This window comes from Glycine soja, chromosome 15, assembly GCF_004193775.1.
Source record: "Glycine soja cultivar W05 chromosome 15, ASM419377v2, whole genome shotgun sequence".
In the NCBI taxonomy this organism is placed as follows: domain Eukaryota; kingdom Viridiplantae; phylum Streptophyta; class Magnoliopsida; order Fabales; family Fabaceae; genus Glycine; species Glycine soja.
In genome coordinates, this window is record NC_041016.1 from 11,177,087 (window position 1) to 11,192,666 (window position 15,580).

Here is a 15,580-nt window from a genome sequence, read left to right on the forward strand (position 1 = left end):
TGTGGGTTATATATTCTCACCTCAGACAGACAACCCCAAACGCGCATATGTTTCAAACTCGGTTTCCAACCTTTAAATAACTCAAAAGGTGTCTTTGGGACAGCCTTGGTTGGAACACGATTTAATATATACGCTGCCGTCTTTAGTGCTTCAGCCCACAAGGATTTAGGAAGATTGGAGTTGCTAAGCATACTCCGCACCATGTCCAATAATGTTCGGTTCCTTCTTTCTGCCACACCATTCTGATTCGGAGAACCAGGCATAGTGTATTGGGCAACAATCCCATGTTCTTGAAGGAACTTTGCAAAGGGACCAGGTGCTTGTCCATTCTCAGTATACCTGCCATAGTATTCTCCACCTCTATCTGATCTCACTATTTTTATTTGCTTGCCACATTGGTTCTCAACTTCAGCCTTAAAGACTTTGAAGACATCCAATGCTTCGTATTTGTTATGAAGCAAATAAACATTCATATATCGTGAATAATCATCTATAAAGGTGATAAAATATTTCTGACCATGTGCATCCATATCTGGACAACAAATATCAGTATGAATTATTTCTAATATGCTTGAACTCCTATTAGCACCTTTCTTAGACATGTTGGTCTGCTTACCCTTAATGCAGTCCATACAAGTCTTAAAGTCAGCAAAATCTAGAGTATTGAGTACCCCATCTTTCACTAACCTTTTAATCCTCTCAATGGAGATATGTCCTAATCTCCGGTGCCATAACATAGAGGAATTCTCATTAATATTACACCTTTTAATACCAGTTTGAACATGCATAGAACTATAAGTGGCATTATTTTGTAAACCAAGAAGATAAAGACCATCAGACAATATACCATTCCCAACACATTCAGAATTATAAAATAACTCAAATGATGTGTCTTTGAAATTAAAGGAATATCCAAACGGTACAAGCCTTGAAATAGAAATCAAGTTTCGGGAAAAACTTGGTACATAAAAAGTCCTTTCTAATTTTAAAATAAAGCCACTACTTAAAGTCAAAATGCAAGTTCCAATGGCCTCCACATGTGAGCCTAGCTTATTGCCTGATAAAATGCTTTGCTCACTTCCCACTGGTTTCCTTAGGTTTTGCATACCCTGTAAAGAATTTGCAATATGAATAGTAGATCCAGAATCAATCCACCAGGTGTTAATATTAACACTAACCATATTAGATTCATAACATACTAATGAGATTGATTTACCTTTCTTCTCAAGCCATTTCTGGAATCCGGGGCAATTCTTTTTCATGTGTCCCTTCTTCTTGCAAAAGAAACACTTTGCCACCTTCTTAATATCAGCTTGAGGTGGTATTTTACCATTCCCCTTCTGATAAGCTTGAGACTTAATTGCTTTGTTCTTCCCATAAGCAGTAGTCAGTAGTGCACTCTCACCCATCTCCATTACAAGCCTTTCTTCTTCCTGAACACACATGGTCATTAATTCATTGATAGACCATTTATCTTTATGTGTGTTGTAGGAAATCTTAAATGGCCCATATTCATGCGGAAGGGTGTTCAAAATGAAATGCACTAGGAAGGACTCAGACATATCAACCTCTAGTTTCTTAAGTTGAGCTGAAATATCTCGCATTTTCATGATGTACTCACGCACACCTTTCACACTGGTGAGCCGAAGAGAAGAAAACTTCATGATCAAGGTGCTTGCTAAAGTCTTATCTGAAGTGATGAACTGGTCATCAATAGCCTTAAGCAAGTCTCGGACCTTTTCATGCTGGTCAACAGAACCACGTATCCCAGCCGAGATTTTAGTCTTAATGAACATCACGCTGAGCCGGTTGGATCGTTCCCACCGCTCATATAGCGCAACGTCAGCTGGGCTACTTTCATTTGTGATTGCAGGTGGTTCGTCTTTCCTTATAGCATAATCTATGTCCATCCACCCCAATTGTAAAAGAATTCTCTCCTTCCATATCTTATAGTTATCTCCTTTGAGTTCGGGAACATCACATTGAATATCAGAAAAATTAATAGTTTGAGAAGCTGCAAAATTCAAAGGCTTATGTCAAAATTTGAGGCATACTAATCTTAATTGTATCTTTTACCAATGTAAACATACCATAAAATTGAATCTTGTGACATAAAAATTGCCTGTGGGCTAAATTTTTAATTCAATAAGAAACAATTAAACCTTATGATAGAATAATCAAATTATTTGCTTAATATTCATGCTTTACGGGTACAATATGAAAATAATTTAATTTCTATCGTAAATTTTTACTTTATGATAAAATCGACAAATTATCCATACATCATGATGCCTGTGGGTAAATCATGAAAAATAATACGTCATTTTATCCCAATTAATTATACAGATATAATAAAAATTCTTGTGAGATAAAATTCATTATATAAGTATAATTAATTACAATATTATGTCTAATTCCTTATATGATCTTTAACCAACTTAATATATAATTTTAATCAAATATAGATGCTGTGGCTAATCCATAATTAATCAAAATCATAAAGATCACTTAGACATAAAAATTTATTATATGAGAATAAATAGTATTTTGCATTTCAAAATCAAGATACAATATAATTATGAATAAGATTCTCATATAATTTTATAATTGAAATATAATATTATGCATTTGATTTCATATATATATGCATAGAATAAAATGTTCTAGAATATATTCATGCATAAATTAAATCAAAATTCAAAAAACTGTAAAGCACAATGTGTATATAACGTATTAAAAACGACAACATATCAGAAAAGCCTTATTGGTTTAGTGGTCTGCACATACATTAGTGTTTTCGGAGTCAAGGGTTCGATACCCAGCTAGCACAAAACGTAGGAGTTTTTGTCTTTTTTTTTTTTTTTTTTTAAAACACTGTTCATCATCTTCAACCTTTAGCGGGTCAAACCCGACCCATACGCAGACCCGTTCGTTTTTCATTCATTCGGACACCATTTTTCACGATTCAAAAGCCAAAATTAAGGAAATCAAACGAAATACATATTTCTAATTTTATTTTTTAAGAAACAAGGCCCTTCATACCATAAACAAAATCAAATCGGAAAATACCGAAAAACGAAAATGGACAAGGCAGAGGCAATTCTTGCTCTGATACCAAATGTTAGAACAAATCTCTTTTAACCTGTGATATTACAAACTACAAAGAAACACAGGTTATTAATAAAATGCGAAAATTACAGATCAAAACATACCTCCAGCCATTGCTATGAAGAGTTTCTTGTTTTGGTTCTTCCAAGCTCTCTCTCTTCCACTCTCTAGATGGTGTATAAGACTGAATTCGAAGGGATGAGCTCAGAGACCAAATTCATGTGCTTATATAGGCATTCTACCATCAAGAATGCATTTATCAGCCATTACCACTCATTATTGGCTGTTACAATTCTTTATTGGCCATTATCATCCATTAACAACCATTCAAAATGGCTTTCAAAACTGATGAGCGTTACAAAATTTCAAAATGTTATGACCATGAATTATTACAGTTATTAGGGGTATTTTTATTTTTGAGACAATTTATATGGCGGTGACAGTATGAATTTGCCTAGGGCTTTTTTATTCGATTTTGAGTATTTCAATCTATTATGAGTTTCAATTAGACATTTCAATAAAAAGTTATGATTATCTGAATTTTTTTCAGACTTCATTGTTTTTATTTCAAGCGTTTTGTGTGAGAATAAATAAACACACCCATTTATTTTAATAAAATTATATATATATATATATATAATGCTAGAATTACTAGGGACTTAGTCCAATTTAATTACTAATAGTTTTTACTTGTCTCGAACTTGCATTGAGATCATTAATATGATATTCCAATAAGCAATCCATTAGACTAGATTGAAGACAAGCATTATAAAAATTGATTAAACTTTTGTTGTTGATATCTATCTACAAAAAGTTTACAGTAATTTACTGAAGCAAAAATCTATTGCAATTCTCTCTGTAAATGGTTAGTAACGACTCCATATATAAGCCTAGTAAAAAAAGCGACTATATATAATAAAAAAATTGTAATTTTATAATAGATTTTTTATCCATTGAAAAGCTTAATGTAATATGAAAAGCCCTGTAATGCCTTTATAATTCTGATGGAAAAGTTATATGCAATGTACTTGTGTAAAGATTATTGCAATCCATTTGTATTATGTAAGGCTAGGGATCTTAAAGTAGGTTAATTTTGGCGAATCAATATGTTTAGTACATGTCTTTTTCACATCCACATAAAATTTCATGTGTTAACTGAAAGCTAGCTAGACATTGTAGCTTATGCATAAAACATTCAATTTTACCTGATTTTTTCACGAGATATGTTAACCCACAAAAATTAGTTGGGTGATTTAACTCGCATAACGCAACCTACATATATAATTCTGCCAGTAGACAGTTTGGATTTTTTTTTTTTTACATTTTTTTATAAATTATTTAGTGAAATATATTTTTATTAGACATTATTTTACAAAGTGTTGTTGATTCATGTTATTTTTGTTATTTTACCTTATACTTACTAGTTGAAAGAGAGGCAGTGCCTTTGTCTTTATTTTTAAAAATAAACATAAAAAATAAAAAGTAGCTAAAGAAAGTAATTGTAATAGTTTTTTTTTAAGAAAAATGATCACTGTTGCATTTTTGAAGTTTATGAAGAAAATAAAAATAATTATATATATTAAAATGATAATTTAGGAATAAAAAATGTCAACATCAAAGAAGATTATGGTCTTTATTAGTAATTATAGATTTAACTCATAATAACAATTTCTAAAAAGAATTTGTGCTAAGAAAATGTAAGACAATATTTTTGCAAATGTGACGTTATATTTAAATTATTTATATAGATACCTATATATTTGATTGATCAACGAGTCATTTATTTTTTTCTTTTTTCCTTTAAAAAAAAAAAGAATTTAGGTGAGTCAATCCAACTTAACCCACAATCCACCATGGGTGACTTGGGTTGAGACTCTTAAAAGTTAAAACAAATTCACTCCAACTTAACCTATTTTTTGTCTGGCTAAAGGCAGTTCAATTGAGTTTGTTATTAGTTGAATCATTTGACATTCATAGATATACGGTATCAAGGCTTAATATAATTAGACATTATAATAATAGTAAAAAGTATGTACATGCAAGCCTGATTCAGTGATGAATGAAATCTGGAAAGATTTTTTTTTACTTTTAAATGAGAAAGTTATATTTTGGACATTTGGGTCAACATATAACATTTTTACTTTATAAAAAATCACAATAAATATTTATTTTTTATTGGTAGATTTAAAGCATAAATTTTAATAACCTTGTTCTTGAGCCGGTCCATGTATACAGATATAATCTAGAAGTTGCATCTTATCTCGACGTAAACAGTTTGAAGTGACATTTAACATCTTGAATAGAATGTTTGGCTTAAAATATATCAAGTTATCAACAATAATGATGTAACTGTGTGAAACTCTTAATTTTGGGATATCTCATGAGACCAATAACAAAAAACGTGGAACGACACTAATCACACTATGTAGGCATAGTCAACTAGAGCGTGAGGGATAGGGTAAGCAAATGGTTACAAAGGATTTTTGAGAAGGGCATCTGGTAGGGTGCACTTTATGATCGATTTCTGTTTTCTATCCGGTTTTTAGTAGTACATCCACGTTACATCATTTTCATTGTCGCTCATGATCACTTGCGTGAAGCTTTGTGATGAAAATGGATAAATATGCAAAATAATAAGCATGGTTTCAAGTTAAGGGCGTTTCAAAGGCCTCATCGCAACCCCTCACAACCACAAGTTCATGTTGCGCCAACAACAGTTATTGGCGTGATCAATTGATCATCTCTTGCCTCTTGTCAACTTTCATAGGTCATTGCCTCAAAATGTAGGCAAGTTCTTTCCTACCCGTAACAAAGAAAGTGAATGCTTTTGTTGGCTTTTCCACTAAAAGGAAAAACATGTTTTGCATTTAGTCTTTACTACTCTAGCTACTAATAAATCAAAACCACATATGCAAGTATGATTGTAGATGGAATCAATCTTAATTAGCTTAAAGATTAAGAAGAAAGCTGTGGCTTATATTGCAATTGGTTAGAGAAAACTATTGTCTTATGTTTGATTTAGGAAATTCTAATTATGTAGTTATCCCATAATCAACCCTTGTTTATCCAAAATAGAGTGGTGGGTTTCTATTAGACACAAATACTTGGCATATAATGAGTCCAAAAACTTAGGATTAGGGGATCGATCGAGAAATCAACATAGTTGCAATTATAGGTAGTATATCAGCGTACTACGATAGCATAGAATGAAAATATTTTGTCCAGTTTCTATTTCTTTCCTTTTCCAACAGTATTTTTTCTCTTAATTACTACAACGTACCCTGCAAGAAAAACTTTTCTTTCACGTGCCAATATATATATATATATATATATATATATATATATATTGGATTTGTTTTTTTCTGAAATGAAATAAATGCACTTTAATTAAAAAAATTAAGTGTAGCCAAAAAAATTAGAAAATTAAGGATATATTATAATTAACTTGAGATTTTGTTATATATATATATATATATATATATATATATATATATATATATATATATATTATAATTTTATCAATAATAATAAATTTACTTTATTACTCTTTATAATACAACTCCCTGTAAAAGAGTCAAATCATTATATGCTTTCTACACTTACCAATTCATCTAGTTTAATTACCACCTATTAAATAGTTAAAGGGTATCAATCTTATGTGCAAAAATAAGGAGAATATTGCATGATTCCATTCGTATTAAAAATTCATACAACATTAATGTATTAAACAGGTAAAATACTACCAAAATTTATGAATGTTTTTGAAGGAAAATATAAATACAAATTTTACTTGGAAATATCTATTTCCATTTTGCAATCCATCTCCATTAGTGCTTTACAGCTTTTTTATACATAGTGAAAATTCTGATGAAGCAACTATGTTATATATAATTGCTTGTTTGGGACAAAATGGTTAGTAAGAGAATAAACGTAGTGAATGAAAACAAAAGGAAATGAAAATTGACAGAAACAAAATGCTGGTCTACAATACAGATTCTATCTTGTGCATAGTCGGAAGGGTAGCTTGATGAAGTAAAAGGAGAATAATCCTTCCTTCATATTTAACGTAAAAATATAATTACAGGCAATAAAATCATGTTCTTATGCGTGGTTTAGCTTGGCATACATATGGCCTCATGGGACACGTACTTGATCTCCATAAGTTTTAGATAAGGCCGAAGAAGAACTTTTGTATAGTCTTAATTATTACGTGATGAAACAACTAGTGGTAATACATCGTTATGGAATTCTAGTGGTTCGTCGGTTTCCTCAATATAAGATTATAAGATTTAATTAATTTGATTATTAATTATAAGATTTTTTCAGCTAATTTACGAATCTTAAAAAGAAAAATACTTTTTCCAATCCTAATTGAAAGACTTTTTTTTTTTCAAAATTTATTCTTTTTTATAAGATTTTTTTTTCTAATTTCTGGGTACATTAATTATTTTTTCTACATATTCTTACTTAATTATTATTTCTCCAAATATTAATAAAAAATAATTAAGTGAATAAAAAGATAAAAAAAAATGATAATTTTAGAATGATAGTATAATTAATTGACAGATTTAATGTAATTAATTAAATTAATTACTTTATTTGTTCCTATTCATAAGATTCTTTCAACTAATTCATATTTTTTAAAAAAGAAAATAATTAATTTAGTTAATCACATTAAATATGTCAATTATTTCTATTATCATTTCAAAATCATTTTTTTCTTATCTCTCTATTCATTAATTATTTTTTATTAATGTTTAGAGAGAGAATAATTAAATAAAAATATATAGGAAAAAATTAATACATCTAGAAATTAAAAAAAAAGCCTTATACAAAGAGAAAAATAAATTTCTAAAAATAGTCTTATAATTATAATTAAGGAGAGAGGGAGAGGAAGTAGATTAATCCATGCTATTTTTTTTATAATTGCCACAACCGAGATTTAAACCTAAATTAAACGATTCTACAATATTGATAAGAAATTATTATTTTTTTCTAAAATAAGCAACTTACTTTTCAAGATAAAGTAAATAATGTAAGAATATAATTAATGGTCAACATTAATTACATGTGTACATGTATAATACATTATGAATATATAAAAAATAATAACTGTTCATTTTTTTATCAACATTTTATATTATATTAAACTATTACTTACATGGACAGATTTATGTTGACATTTGATTTGTTCTAATTTTAAAACTTTTAATTTTAAAGTTTAAAATATGTATGATATAGCCTTTTTCTATCCATTTCACTCACAATATGCTTAAAGTTTTCAAGATTTTTTCCTTTGATACGAGTTTCCTCCCTCCAACGAGGTTATGATACCAAAAGTTTCATCAGTTTCCAATATTCAGGGTTCCATAAACACGAAACATTATTGTCCCTTTTATACTCCATAAATGCAGATTCACCCATAAAATATCATAAATCTCCATTTGAGTTTAGAATTGAGGCATATACTTGATTGGAACTTCAGGATCGTTCTTATCACGCACACATTTTATTTCTAAAAGATGCCCTTTAAGGTTGTGCCATAGATTCCCCATTGGGCTGGCTGTTAAGCCATGATACCGTAGCGCTAAATTGGATCGGTTAAGACACACCAGTTTTCTCCGAATAATTTTCCATTTTTGTCAGCTCCATGTAGCCATTAAAAGTTTTAGATTGTTTAATTATAAATGTTCCAATAATCTTTAGGAGACAACGAATTTGTCTTAACTTTCTTTTGCCAAAGTTTATAGATCTTACATGCTTTCTAACGGGCTTCTAAATGATCATGGAGCTCAAGAACGATAGAAACTTCACTTAACTCTAGTCAGAATGACAACTAATCCCAATCTTTTTGGGCTTCACATTAAAATTTCCAACGTAAGTCCAAAAGCCTCCTTGAATCCAAAAGAAAACCCTAAGCATTCAAATTTAGTATGTAAATCTTCTTTCTAACTACTCCTTGATAACTACTTTTCTGCATAATTCTTTCTGAAAATCAATCCATCATATTATTGGGTAATTAACGCTCCCATAAATAAAATTATTCACACTCACAAAAGATCGTGAGAACATAACAAAAATTACACCGTAGTAAAAATAATAACAAATACAAAAATTTAATGTGGTCGACATCTCTTGCCTATGTCCATGAAATCGTCTCAAAAAAGTATTTTATTATCACAAAAATGATTACAAGATTGTTAATTATCTCAAATAGTGTATCACTCTACAAACACGAGTACCCTCACTTAATGGTTACAAGAAATGATAACACTCTCACACAAAGACACTTTTCTCTCAACAAAGTGACTTTTTTTCTCACACATTCTCTTCATGTGTTATGTTTTTCCACTAATTCTCTTTTATGTTTATAGTGAAGATTTCACCAACTATAATAAATAAGCTCTCTTGGAAGTTGAAACAAAAATAATTTCCATTCTATCTATTCAAATAATCTTCATCTAGTAAAATATAATATTTCACTTTGCATTTAAGTCACGTAAATGTTAGTGATAAAAATCTAATTCCTAATATGCATGCACCTTATCTTTTACCTTGAAACTCTACACATATTTCTATAACTATTTTCACAACATGTAGCCAACAAGTAAAATATAAGAAAAAGTATTGATACCAGAAGTAATGTAGGCATTCTTCAATCGTTTTCCAATAGTTGGGGTCCTGATGGACACAAAAGCACTATTTATCCATTTTTCGTCCAACAATGTACATCAAGCCACTGACATTCATAGGTTTCCTGTTGGGTCTTAATCTGCACATATTTTTGTAGGGCACTCGTTCGGGAGCCATTGCCTTTGTAGGATATCATTATTCGAAGTCCATAGACACTTTATTTCTACGAATTCCCCTATAGGGTTTTACCATATAATCTCCTCCTGGTGAGCATTCAACAACTGATATTTGTTGGTAGTGCTCAACTAGACTAACCAATTTTCTTTATATATTCCATCATAGCGATCATCTCTATAGGGATAAGTGTTTTGATAAATTATTAATCTAATAAAAGTTTTATTTGATGCACATGTATTTATTGGATGAACATTAACTTTCAAAGTTTTCCCCTTCATCCATCTTTGACTCCATTGTTATTGATAGAGTAAAATTCGATAGATACAAAATCATGAGCTTTAAAATACTTTGGGTCTATTTGAGTTGTTAAAAAATATGTTGCATAACAACACTATTATAACTGTTCTATGTTTTATTTGTAAAAAATCATTGGACAAGACAAATAAAATAACGATGGATAGAAAAAAAATTGTTACTCAAAAAATTATAGGACAACTTTTGGTCCCAAAAACAAAACACTCAAAACACAAAAGTAATTCATTTTTCACTTAATAATTATATTTTCTCAATTTTGTCTCTTACTCACCACTAATGTTGTTACCATGACTACCAGTATCATCATTGTCATTGTCATCATTATCACAACCACCATAATTTTTGTTTCGTAACCACAATTACCATAGGAAGTTCACCACTATTACCATTTCATTATTGTCATTGTCGTCACTCCAACACCATTGATATCATATTACTACAAATATTATGGTATTAAGATAATTAATATAAATTGTATTAATATAATATTAAAAGTTATTATGGATTGTCCACCAAACAATGTATACAATAAAAAATTATTTTGTAATTTAACCATTTGTCATATTATTCTTATAATACAATACTATATATTAGGGGTGGAGGCAGGTCAAAGGTGACAAGGGGATGCCATGGTCACCCTCAAAATTTGTAAACTCCTTTAAAATTCTTATACAAAATATATTAATTATGGCACCCCTAAAAAAAGAAAAAAAAAGGTTTGATCTTGGCCCCCCTAATCCAAATGTTGCCTCTGCCACTATTGTGTACTGTATATTAAATGTAAATTATTTTTGGGCGCCGAGGGTTTATTATGATATTGGTGTGAAATATTTTATGAGTTTTTCTATTGTTAACCTTTGTTGAAAAACTTAGTTGATCGATCATCTTTAGTTAAATATTCCTTAATTATATTTTTCTTTTCATTCACAGGACTCATATAAAATTTTGCTTAAAGAATTTGAGTCCAATGCTACTCAAATCAATAACATGTTAATAACCCTTTGTTTCTGCATGTGAAACAAGAGATATATCTATTTATTTTCATGCGTCACAATGGAAAATTAGTTATGAAATTTCAAAATATTTGTTATGATAATATGTTCTTGGACATAATATAACATATAAGGATTTGTCACTCAAAATTAAATCATCCTATCCAATCCAAATTGTATTTTTATTAAATAAGATTGAATCAATTTTTTTTAAGAAATCAATCCAAACCAAATTGTTCTAGATTGGTTGGGTCTGTTTGGTGAACAAAAAAGAAAAAATGAAACATTATTTTTTTATAAGTTGAAATCAATTTATGCATAAGTTAGAAAAATGAAAAAACTAATATGAAACAACTTCCACATATTAAATTAGCTTCTCCAATCTTTTGTTTTTTAACTTAAGGATAAACTAATTTTAATTTATAGATAAATTTTTTTTCTTTTTATTTTATTTTCCTATAAGTATTTGTAGAAAATTTTATCTAAAGGTACATCTTTTGATCAAATAGTTTTTTTTGTTTGTTTGGAAACGAATAAAAACAAATCCATGAACACCTCCACCACGATCCCTTTCAATTGCGTGCGTGACCAGAAATCAGAATGCATTTCTATATTAATATAAATATCAGTCTAGATATTTTTTTTGGATGTTAAGAATAGACTAAAATTATCCACACCACTGTTACTCTTATGCTGGGGGACATAGCATCAATCACTATTCTGAAGAATAAAAGACCAAAAGCTTCTTCAGAAACACTAAAAAAAGTTGTTAGTAACTTCAGATAGTTTGTTTGGGCAAGAATGAATCAAAATTAAAATTAAAAAAAAAAAGGATTTCTTGCGATTAAAAAGTGGGTTGTTTAGGAATCTAATCATTAGGGATTAGGGGTGAGTTTGTTTAAGATTAAAAAAAGTACTTAAAAAAGTGATTTATTTTTAAGTGATTTTTATATAAGCAAAAATTGTTTTATGTTTGGTTATAATTATAAAAAGTATTTTTTAATTAAAAGTGATTTTTAACTTGTTTGTGTGTGACTGTTGTATAAGTGAATTTTTCATCTCAAATTTACATAAAAGACCTTATAAGCATCCAATACATTGTACATCCAAAAGAATAGAACATTCAATTTGATGAGATAACCTTTCACCTAATACGTTTATTTGGAAATAAAAGCATGCTTAGTTAATCCGCTACTATGTTCCCTACTCTTTTGTAAAAGTTACTTGACTATTTACAAAAAAATGGCATTGAGCTTTGCAATCTTCCAGCAAGCATCAACTCCTTGTTTCCATTCATTGAACACTTGCAAATTATCAGTTACAAATATGACATACTGAAAGCACATCTAGATCGTCACTCTATTTTGCTTCTGCAACATTCACACAAAATGCCAGAGTAATGAATTCACATTTACAATTCAGTTTAGCAAACAAATGGAAAGCTTACAAAGAAGTCATCCTCATCTTGGGGTCTTTAACGATACTTCATTAAGAGCAAAAATACTATTAGATCAAATTAGCACAACAAAAGATACATATGACTGTCTCAGCGTAGATGATTAGATGGGGCGTTTTACAATTCATATTAGTCACCCATCCATTTTTGTTTTCAATTCCAATTTCAGTCACAAAATCTTGATTTTTTATTTTTAGTAGAGAAGCAAAATGAAATTGATTAAAAACCAGTAGTTAGGGATGAAGCACAAGGTGTGCCTTACCCCAAACCACCCAAGAGTACAAAAGGAAGCACAAACTCACAGTAATTTGAATAAAATCCACACAAAAACGTCTAACAGAGCAATTCAATTAAGCAAGAAACAACAACGTCTCACAATCTCCAATACTTCTAACAAAAAACCAAACAGTCTCCAATTAAAGCCTTACACATAAACCCAAAGACCCATAATCAACACTTGATACAACATAAACCACACCTGAAGAACAACACTTTTGCGGAGGAAAGCCTGGAGCTAGGTCACGATGAGAAAGGAGGAAGGTCACAAAATGAGGGTTTTCGATGAGTGAGGGCATTCAATGCTCTGCCATGGGAAGGACAATTTGTGATCTCCGAAATTTGGGGGGAAATACGAATGAATTTGAAATCAAATTTTCTCTTAAGGATGGCCATCATACACATGTAAACTTAAGCTTCTCTCTTAAGGAGGGGGTAGTCTCGTCCAAAATTTTCATTAACCCACCATCATATTTTTCAAATTCATGCTTCAGTACCAGCTTATTTGGATAAGTCATTCCAAGTAGTCAAGTAGCTTATCCAAATAAGTTATTTTTAGTTTATTTCCAGCTTCTTTTTTTAAAATAAATTTAAACAAATATTTAAACTTTTGTAATAAACGCTTTTTTATATAAAATGTGTTTTTTTTTCTATATATATAAAAAAAGCTTAATCAAACTCACCCTAGATTAACATTAGTGCTCTTTGACTAGAAACGAAACATGGGAACGAAAAAACCATAGTTAAGACTTCAGTTTACACCTAAAACGCGGGTCAGGCAGCAGATAGTATTTGTTAGTATGTTGAGATGTGAAATCGAATTATTGCTTAGGTCATAAAACACACTAATCAAGCAGAGGGATTCATTCTCAATATTCACTTGGTTTGAAATATGTACCCAAACCTACGCCTTCTTGTTCTTATTATTCCTCTTTTGCCCAATAATACAAATATAATCCTTCTTCTTGTTCTTAAATTCTATTTTTCAGGTTACTATAGATATCAACTATTTATAAATTTTATCCATAAATAATTTTTATTGGAAAATTTGATTGATCACCTTTAATAGGATCTCTCTTCTCAATAAAATTCTTTTTCATCCACAAGATTTAAATTAGAGACATTACTTATAAAGATCAAACCTACTTTTTATCGATATTTAAATTTTATTTATTACTTAAATTATATATAATACGCACGAAGTGATTACTTAATTATTAAGTAATATAAATCCTGAAATTATCACTTAAAAATTATCTAATCATTATTTTCTATCTAAAATTGCACAAACAATTAAATCCTAGCAAATTGATCATATAATTAAAAACAAAAAGTAATAATGATGGGCCAGCACCATGGTCCCAATCCCAGCCCAGGCCTATGTGGAGTCCATTTGTTGGGCACGAGTATAGTAGTAGGCCACAAGAATTTGTTTTAGTTGTGGTCTTGAAAGAATTATGGGTTAATCTTCCTACATAGTTTAAGTTTTTTCTACACCTAATATATTTTAAAATTTCAAATTTTATCATTTTTTATTTCTTTTTTTTTCCTTCTTTTTCTTTTCTTCATATAGTCTATGGATTGACAATCCATTTGGGCTTATAGATTCCGTAAGTCTCATATGAATTCATAAGAAGTTTACGGATTAAAAATCCGTAAATATCATACGAATTGTCAATCCATACGAGCTTATGCAATCCATACGAGCTTATGGAAAATCTGTAAGTCTCGTATTAATTGCCAATTTATATGAATTATACGTAAATGTATTTTTGGTTTTTCCCTCTCAGCCGGGTGTATTGGAAAAATGGTAGGTGCAAAAACAAAATCGCAAGAATCATTCAACTCCCCCATTGCAGGTTAGGACTTCTGTCACGTTATAATTATTTTTATTATTACTGGGAGAAGAGAGGCACCATGTGTCTTTTTATATTTTGCAAATTAAAAAGAAAAAGAAAAAGATAATGAAGATCAAAAAGTAGTAGCTAGTGGGTAGTTTGCATAGTACAATTGAAAGTTGTGAGTGGTTTGGACTTTGGAGAGTGTAATGTGATTCATGGAGAAGTAGAGCAAAATTAAATAAAAATTAAATAATGAAAGAGAAATAGTTCTTTACGAAAAATATTTTAAATAATAAATTGTATAATTTATTGATTAATTTTTTATATTTATTTAATAAAACTATTATTTTTAATAAAATATTAATTTTTATCATACTTTTTCTAAACTCATGTATAAGTAAAAAAATTGTTTTTATATCTTAGACTTAAATATAAATAAATCTAACTAATTTTACCTTTATTTATTTAATGATATCATTCTTAAAACATCTTTCATTTAATTATAAGTCTATTTTTAATAACTCTATTTAAATTTTAATGATATACATTTTTAGAATAAATTTATTTATTTTACTTGAAACTAGTAAAATTATTCAACTAACGTTCATAATCAATGTTTTTTGTTTATATATGTGTCCACAAAAAATATATAATATGGTATTTATATTATGATTCACCTAAGTTCAACCAGTTAGTTAGTGATCTATGTAGTGAACGAAAAGGTGAAAAATATATGTTGAAATCTTTCCTTGATTACTTTTACAATTTTATAAATTATAAAT